This window comes from Drosophila nasuta, unplaced genomic scaffold (assembly GCF_023558535.2).
Source record: "Drosophila nasuta strain 15112-1781.00 unplaced genomic scaffold, ASM2355853v1 ctg14_pilon, whole genome shotgun sequence".
Lineage (NCBI taxonomy): Eukaryota > Metazoa > Arthropoda > Insecta > Diptera > Drosophilidae > Drosophila > Drosophila nasuta.
This window is the reverse complement of record NW_026869386.1, coordinates 1193473-1201744: the sequence shown is the minus strand read 5'-3', so window position 1 is coordinate 1201744 and position 8272 is coordinate 1193473. Positions and strand designations below refer to the sequence as shown.

The window sequence follows — 8272 nt, the reverse complement described above, 5'->3', positions numbered from 1 at the left end:
AAAAGCTACTTGATTTGCACATCAGAAGCAACTCAATGCATCTGTTGTCCCCAAATCAGCATGCGTATACAAAGGGCAAGTCCATTGAGACTGCTCTCCATGCTCTAGTAGCCTCCATAGAAAAAGCGGACCACTATAAAGAATATGCCTTGGGTGCATTTCTTGACATTTCAGGCGCCTTCAATAACGTCACCACTGATGCTATTATGAAGGGCCTAACCTCAATTAACACGGCACCAGCGATCCACAGATGGGTCAACCGCCTTCTTTGTGACAGGCGGGTGGTGGCTACGTGGGGCGATGCGGCCATTACAAAGGTAGTGCGAGGTGGCACTCCCCAGGGTGGGGTTCTCTCGCCTCTCCTTTGGAATTTGGTCGTAAATAGCCTACTTCTAAAATTTACTAGACGGGCCCCAAGTTAATTGCCTATGCTGACGACATAAGCATTTTGATAACTGGGAAATGCCCAACCACCCTTAGTTCCGTAATGGAACTTACTTTGCGGGAAGTTAAAGCATGGGCCGAATCAGCCGGGCTCAGCATTAACGCGGATAAAACGGACCTTATCCTCTTCACGAAGAGGTATAAGGTACCTGCGTGGTCCCCCCCAAAAATAGGCTGCACTATGCTAAAGCCGAGCCTAGCAGTAAAATACCTAGGTGTGGTCCTGGACAGCAAACTGACATGGAAGCTCAATGTGTTAGAAAGGGTGAAGAAGGCCACCGGAGCCTTGTACATGGCGAAAAGATGCTTAGTTGTACTTGGGGCCTCTCCTAATCTAATGCGGTGGATATACATCTCAGTTGTTCGCCCTATCCTCACCTACGGTGTTCTAGTGTGGTGGCAGGCCACTGAAAAAAGGACGTACCTATCCATCATGGAAAGGACACAGCGTCAAGCGCTACTGTGTATCACAGGCGCTCTCAGGTCGACGCCAACTAAAGCCCTCGAGGTAATAGCTGGTGTGGAACCATTACACCTATACGCGCAATCCATAGCCGCAAAATCGTCCCTACGGATTGCCGCAACTGGCAATTTGGGTCTGCTAGGCTATGGTCACAGCGCCATTGGTAGGGAGACTAGTAGAGACTTGGACTATACTATCCCCCTTACCAGTACTGACCATATTAACACTATATTCTTGGAACCGGAGTGCTGGCGGGAAGGGGTTTGCATTCCCGAAGCCCTCAACCTCTTCACCGACGGTTCGAAGATGGATGATGGTGTCGGAGCGGCCGTATACTGCCCGGACCCGGTCTCCAAACAATCCTATAAACTCCCAGACCATTGCAGCATCTTCCAGGCGGAAGTTTTGCCATTGGCAAGGCTGCCGAATTGGCTCGGGGTTTACAGCGTGATCACACCTCTATTAACATCTTTGTTGACAGCCAGGCTGCAATAAGATCAATGCACTCTGATGTGGTCAAGTCCAAAGTTGTCCTGGACAGCAGAAGAGCAATAGAGTCGCTGAACGCATCTGCGGTCGTGCGAATCTATTGGATCCCAAGCCACCAGGGCATCGATGGCAACGAGATCGCAGACACTCTCGCCAAAGAGGGAGTGGGGCTCGATGTTGGCAACATGTGCAATGTTCCGATATCCCTGCGAACTCTAGGCAGTGAAATTGAGGTGCGCTCTAGACTTCAGTGGGACGCGAGCTGGCGTAATGCCAACTCGTGCAAAACTGCAAGGCTGATGTGTGCCTCTACTAACAAAAACTTAACCAAATTCGTCATGCAGCTTTCAAGGAAAGACTGCAGGCTAATGCTAGGCATTTTAACTGGCCACTGTATGTCAGCTGTCCATGCTGTAAAGATGGGCATCACGAACAGTGATCAGTGCAGGAAATGCAACGAACCCCGGGGTTAAGGAAACACTTGAGCATCTTCTCTGTAGATGCCCAGCGTTATCCCGACTCCGGTTGAAATACCTTAATTCGCCGTGCCACAACGATCTTCGGGACGTCTCACGGCTATCTCCTAGGATGCTGCTGGCTTTTGCCAAAAATGCATCCATACTGCGCGATTTCTGAGACGTAGATAAGCTACCGGTTCAGCTACGGACCTCCACTGGTCTATGCTTTGCCCCGTACTGGGGCAGCCGGTCCTACCTAACCTAACCTAATCCATATTTATTATCCGATCTGGACCAAGTTTGGATATTCGTCTTTTTTCGATTTCTGTGGGCGGAGGGGGGCGTTGACACTCCTATTTTTTTTAAAATACCTTTCTATAGTAATAACCTTCATTATACAAGAAACCTTCATTCAAAAATCTTGTTAATTTCAAAAATTTTAATTTTGGCCACGAAAACGGGTCAAATTCAATATAGTGCTTCGTATGTGTGTGAGTGCATTATAAGTCAGCAAAAGAAGAAGAATTGCCAGTCACTCAACATTCTCATCTAGAGAGTCCGATGAACGATTTTCCGTTACCGCGCCAAGAACTGGAAAAAAGATTCCAAAAACCTTTCCGCTTGCCTTGATGTTAAAGCACACAAAGTCATACATATAACCCTTCGTAATTTTGCAGCCCCGTCCGACATAGTTCTTGATGTCCAAGAGACTAGTGAAAGTCATCACCAGTTTGTTTACTCCATGAAAGGAGACATGATGCGGGAAGGAAGAGGAGGTGAGAAATCACCCAGTTCAATTGGAGGATTAAAGGATTGTGTTCATCATATGATAAAGGGGCGGACGATCTAACGTGCTCGCAAAATTGAATGACGCCCTTTTTTTTATCAAGAAACAGATGTATACATGCATATAAAGAATGCGGAGAGAAGCACACTAAATAGTTTATACCCGATTCTGAGCTTGTAGAATGGGGTTCCCTTTAGCTTATGCAGGCTCATAATATAGAAGCTGTAAGAATCTGGAAGCGAACATTTCTGTGCCAAGTGCCGTTAACCGAATGGACTTTAGCAACCCACAAAAGTTGTCGAAAAATCCGTGCAATTGACTTTTTGCACCGAGTTGGAACTTGACCCACCTGAGTATGCGCATTACTACTATAAGAAATCACGTCTCTCTTCGTAAATGATGGTTTGGACACCATCTCAGAGAAGACGAATAATTCATCAGACGTTGAGAGTCTTGGCGACACTTACTTCATCGATGGCGAGAAAGTCTGTACAGAGCAAGTGTTCCTTGTAATCCCCTTCAACAAATTCTTTGTGTTTTAGGCCCACTTTCCACTTTGCTTAAAAGGAACACTCGGTAGGACATCATCAACGTGAATGTAATTGGCAAGAGGTTACGGTCGCGTAAATCACTCGCAAGTTGATAAAAACGAATTGAAAGAGCCTCGATTGCATGATCTGGATAGTTAGATCTAATTAAGATTATTGGCTCAGTATCAGACTCTTCCCGCTTAAAGTTGGGTTGGAGGCGTTGAACATACCGCGAACCTTCGTGGTTGTACAGTCTGTCTTAAAGACAGCACACTTTCTCAAATATAAATTGTCAAAGCTTGTTGGATCGACTTGCGACATATGACCAAAGACCAGACAATAACGGAATCATACTGCTGATTTACTTTCTTTACTTTTACCAGCCGAAGATCCCCCGCTATCTCCTAAACACTGATGGCATTATCTTTAACATTTCCCAAAACCTTTCTGATACTGGTAAATTAAATAACATAAAATCTCACATCCCAATAGCACAGGTTGAACATACTATACACTAAACGAATCTAGGGTTAATGGTCAGCTTATTCCGACCGGAAGAGTAAAAATATGGTTCAAGGAAGCAAAGATTCCCAAAGAAATAAAGCTTGTATATTCCAAAATGTCTGTTGAACCGTTCGTATACTTTTGCCAATGTTTCTGCTGTTTTGTCTGTAGTCACTTGGCTAAGCATTGGAAGAGCAACGCCTGATGAAGCATCTGATGTGATCGATTGCGCCTGACCCTAATTGTCCAGCTAGGAAAAAAGAATACTCTGCAAAAAAATTATGGCTACTGAAAATATTTCTAGAAAAGACGCAAACATTTTACAGAGAGCTACGTCTCCTTCGCTTGGTGCGTTAAATTTCCCTCAGTTAACCAAACACTTTGCAGGCAACCCCAGATCGGCCAGATCCAATTATTCTAGCAATAAAATTAGCATCCAGCCCAAATCTAATCTTTGCTGAGGAGAAGCTCAGAATGGTAGGCAGCAAAATTGCAACCTTTGTTACAGAGTGCAGAGAAGATACCATTAGTCTTTTTTCAGCATTGTGGAACTAAGGGATTTCGTAAATTCTGCCAATGCAGATGAGATAGATGCAAGGAAAATAGCTAGTAAACTTTCCCTTGAATATATTTCCTCATCATAAAACAACAATAAACAACTTCTTTATATGTATCTCATCAACAACATATATATATATAGCTATACTGTCAGTAATTTGGGTTAAGAACAAAAGAAACTGTAGCATACCAAATTATAAATTATGTTGCAAGCTTAGGGAAGGCGGTAATGGAGGGTTAGGAATCTACACCTCCACCTCTGCTGCGAACAAATAACCCTTCATTAGTCGAGGGAGACATAAACGCCAAGTCAACATCCTGCCAAGTCCAAGCTCCGACTCCAAAGGTCACCTCGTGGAGGATGCTGCCATGGACGCGAGCTTTATCTGCCTTAATGATGGCTCCCCACACTCACTTACAAACAATATTAAATGGTCAGCGCATGATGTGAGGATTACAAACAGTCCTCATTTTCCAAAATTTTACACAACCTGAGCGGGAGATGCTTAACAAGAAATGGAGAAGCTGGAGAAGAATTAGAGTAGTCCCCATTCCCAAGAAAGGTTCGGACACCTCAATAGTCAGCAACTACAAACTAATCTGCCTTTTGAGTGTCCTTTTCAAAATAGTAGAGGGACTAGTAAAGCAAAGAATGGGGAAAGAGAGAGATCATATGCATTTCGCCGTCATATATCTACTGCCTTGTGCACCAACGATCTGATCAACTAAATTTAATCGCTAAAGTCCAAGCTATACTAAGAATTAATAGCCTGTCTAGACATCAAGGAGGCATTTGACTGCGTGAACATAGACATCCTCCAGACTAAGCTTGATGAATTGGATTTTGATAGGCATCTAGTCAATTGGATAGCAAGCTAGTTACGTAGGAGGACTCAAATCAAAGGAAATTGTGAAGTGACGATAAGTAAAGGTATGTGCCAAGGTAGTTGCCTCAGCCCAACTTTTTTTTTTTTTTACTCGCTACCCTTAGGGTAGAAGGGTATTATAACTTTGTGCGGCAGGAAATGTATGTAGCTGGTAGAAGAAGGCATCTCCGATCAGCGTCAACAGCCGATACCTAGCCACGTCCGTCTGTCAGTCTGACCGTATGAAACACTGGATCTCAAAAAAACGATAAGAGATAGAGCTATAATTTTTTCGATAGCATTTTATTTCAAATTTTGCCGCGCCCACTTCCGCCCCCGCAAATTAACAAAAATCGAATGATTAATGATTTTAAAGCTAGAGTCGCGAATTTACATACAATATACACAATAGAACCTATAGTAACTGTCATTCCTGAAAATTTGGTTGCGATCAGATAAAAATTGTCAAAGTTATTAAAGCAATTATTTTGTATGGACAAAAACGCCTACTTACTAGGGGTCTTAGTTAGTTTGATTGAGAATCTGGTATATTGTGCCGTCTATGGTATATTTTGAATGCGGTCCTATATTGATACACAACATACATATACTGTTTGGCATATTTTTAGAATTTTTACATTATTTTTTTTATTTTGGTATATTTTGAGAATACCGCAACAATTTTTTGCTTTTATTCAAAATGGGTAGCATGAGCAAACTCGACTGTAGCTTTTTTATTTGTTTTAACTTGTACACGACAGGACAACAGGCAAAATGGCCCCAAGTCTATTCCTACACGCGGACGATTTTTGATACCCGCTACCCATAGGGTAGAAGGGTATTATAACTTTGTGCCGGCAGGAAATGTATGTAACAGGTAGAAGGAGGCATGTCCGACCCTATAAAGTATATATATTCTTGATCAGCGTCAACAGCCGAGACGATGTAGCCATGTCCGTCTGTCCGTCTGTCCATCCGTCCGTATGAAACACTGGATCTCAGAGACTATAAGAGATAGAGCTATATTTTTTTTTTCGACAGCATTTGTTATGTTTGCATGCAGATCAAGTTTGTTTCAAATTTTTGCCACGCCCACTTCCGCCCCCGCAAATCAAAAAAATCGAATAACAAGCGTAATTTTAATGCTAGAGTTGCGAATAGTTAGTTAGTTGTATTAGTTATGATTCCTGAGAATTTGGGTGCGATCAGATAAAAATTTTGGAAGTTATTAAAGAAATACTTTTGTAGCAGCAGCGCTGACTCGGACGCAAGCAACACACAGCAAGAAGCCCTCAAACGGAAGAAAGGGATTTCGAAGGTATGGAAGTACTTTAAGCGATCTGACGATAAAAAAACTGGCGAAGTGTCTGAATTGCGGAAAGGAATATAAGACGAGTGGCAACACGATAAATCTAAGAGATCACCTAAAACGATTTCATCCAGGCATCGATGACGCTGTTGCCAAACCTGCAGAGTTCAATGACTCAAATTTACCTGCATCATCAAGCAGCAGCACAAGATCGAGCATGCACTCGATCTCTTCGTATTTCAAACCATCCATTTCTTATGATACCAACTCTAGACGGAAGAGGGACATCGATCGTGTATTAGCCAAGATAATCGCAAAGGATGTTCAACCCTTCAATATAGTTGAATGTGAAGGTTTTATCGAGTACACCCAAATCCTTGACCCAATGTACAAAATTCCAAGCAAAACCCATCTAAGAGATGTGCTGGTGAAGGGTGTATTTGACGAGGCTGTTCTCACCCTAAAAACCAAATTAAGGGAAACAACTAGTATTGCTATGACATGCGAAAATGATGCATTTTTAACTGTGACTTGCCATTTTATCGATGGCTTTCAGTTTCGAACAGCGTCACTCAGCACAGAAAAATTAAAAGATGCTACGAATCATTCGGCACAAAATATTGCTGAAACTTTGAAAGGTGTCTTAGAGCAATTCAATGTTTTGGACAAAACAGTGTGCATTGTGACCGATAATGCAAGCTCAATGCTAAAAGCATGTGATATTTTAAAAATTCGCAACTTGCTATGTTTCGCACACAGCTTGAATCTTGTTGTGCAAGACGCTTTAAAAATTCAAAATAACAATTTGTGCCAAATGCCAACTAGGTGGAACAGCTTCTACTTTATGATAGAGCGCATAATAAAAACAAACAAAGCGATTTCAAAAGTGTTATTGGCCACAGCAAATGCACCTCTGCCATTTACTGCCAATGAAATAATTATATTAGAGGACATATACAACCTATTGGCACTATTTCAAGATGTGACAGAGCAAATTTCCGACGCAAGTACATCACGATTTCTGTAATAATACCAATAGTTTACGGAATATACCGCAAAGTTCACAAACTGACTATTGTTAAATACGACCGAAGGCAAAGCGCTGCAAGAATGTTTGTTGGATTCAATAACAAAAAGGCTTTTTAAATATGAAGAAAGAAGCATTACCAGAATTGGAACTATTTTGGATCCGAGGTTCAAAAAAATCGGATTCCGCAATGATTACAACGCTGAGAAAGCATCCGTTCTTTTAGAAAGTGAGCTTGTCATTGCATCACAGCAAATCTCGAAACCCATTGTGGAATTGGAACCTACAACTTCAAAAGAAAAAACAATTTTTTGATTCTGTTAAAATGAAAACAAATGAAAAACCAACCACCAGCCGAAGTGATGCAATAATCGTAAAACGGCAATATCTAGAAAGAAGTGTAGCATCCCAGAATACAGATCCTCTTATCTGGGTACAAGTAAGCATACATATATACTAAATAAAATTCAGTAAATTCAGTTTTTGTTTATAATTTCAGATGAACAAAACGGATCTGGAATTTATAAAAACCGTAATGTTTAAATTTTTGTGCGTACCCGCCACATCAGTGGAGTCCGAGCGCATGTTTAGCAAGGGCGGACAAAAAGTCTCCGATCGCCGAACTCGACTGAAGGAGGAAAACATTAACATGTTATTGTTTCTCAATAAGAACAAATGGCTCTACGAAGAAGCTAAATGAAAATGTTTATTAATTGTATGAAATGGTTTATTAATTTGTATAACACAAAAGCAACAAATGAAATGTATTTTTTATTTTTAAGAGTTATGAATTCAATAAAGTTTTGTCTAAATTTCATTTTATAGATTCTTTTTACA

At 41.5% G+C, this 8272-nt stretch overlaps 1 long non-coding RNA gene across 1 annotated transcript; it reads left to right on the top strand.

Moving 5' to 3' along the window:
• The first annotated feature begins 3602 nt into the window (after window positions 1-3602).
• On the top strand, window positions 3603-8184 carry LOC132797586 (uncharacterized). Its single transcript, XR_009633731.1, has 3 exons — window positions 3603-5164; window positions 6348-7874; window positions 7935-8184. It is a non-coding gene; the product is annotated as an uncharacterized LOC132797586 (long non-coding RNA).
• Window positions 8185-8272: the final 88 nt, after the last annotated feature.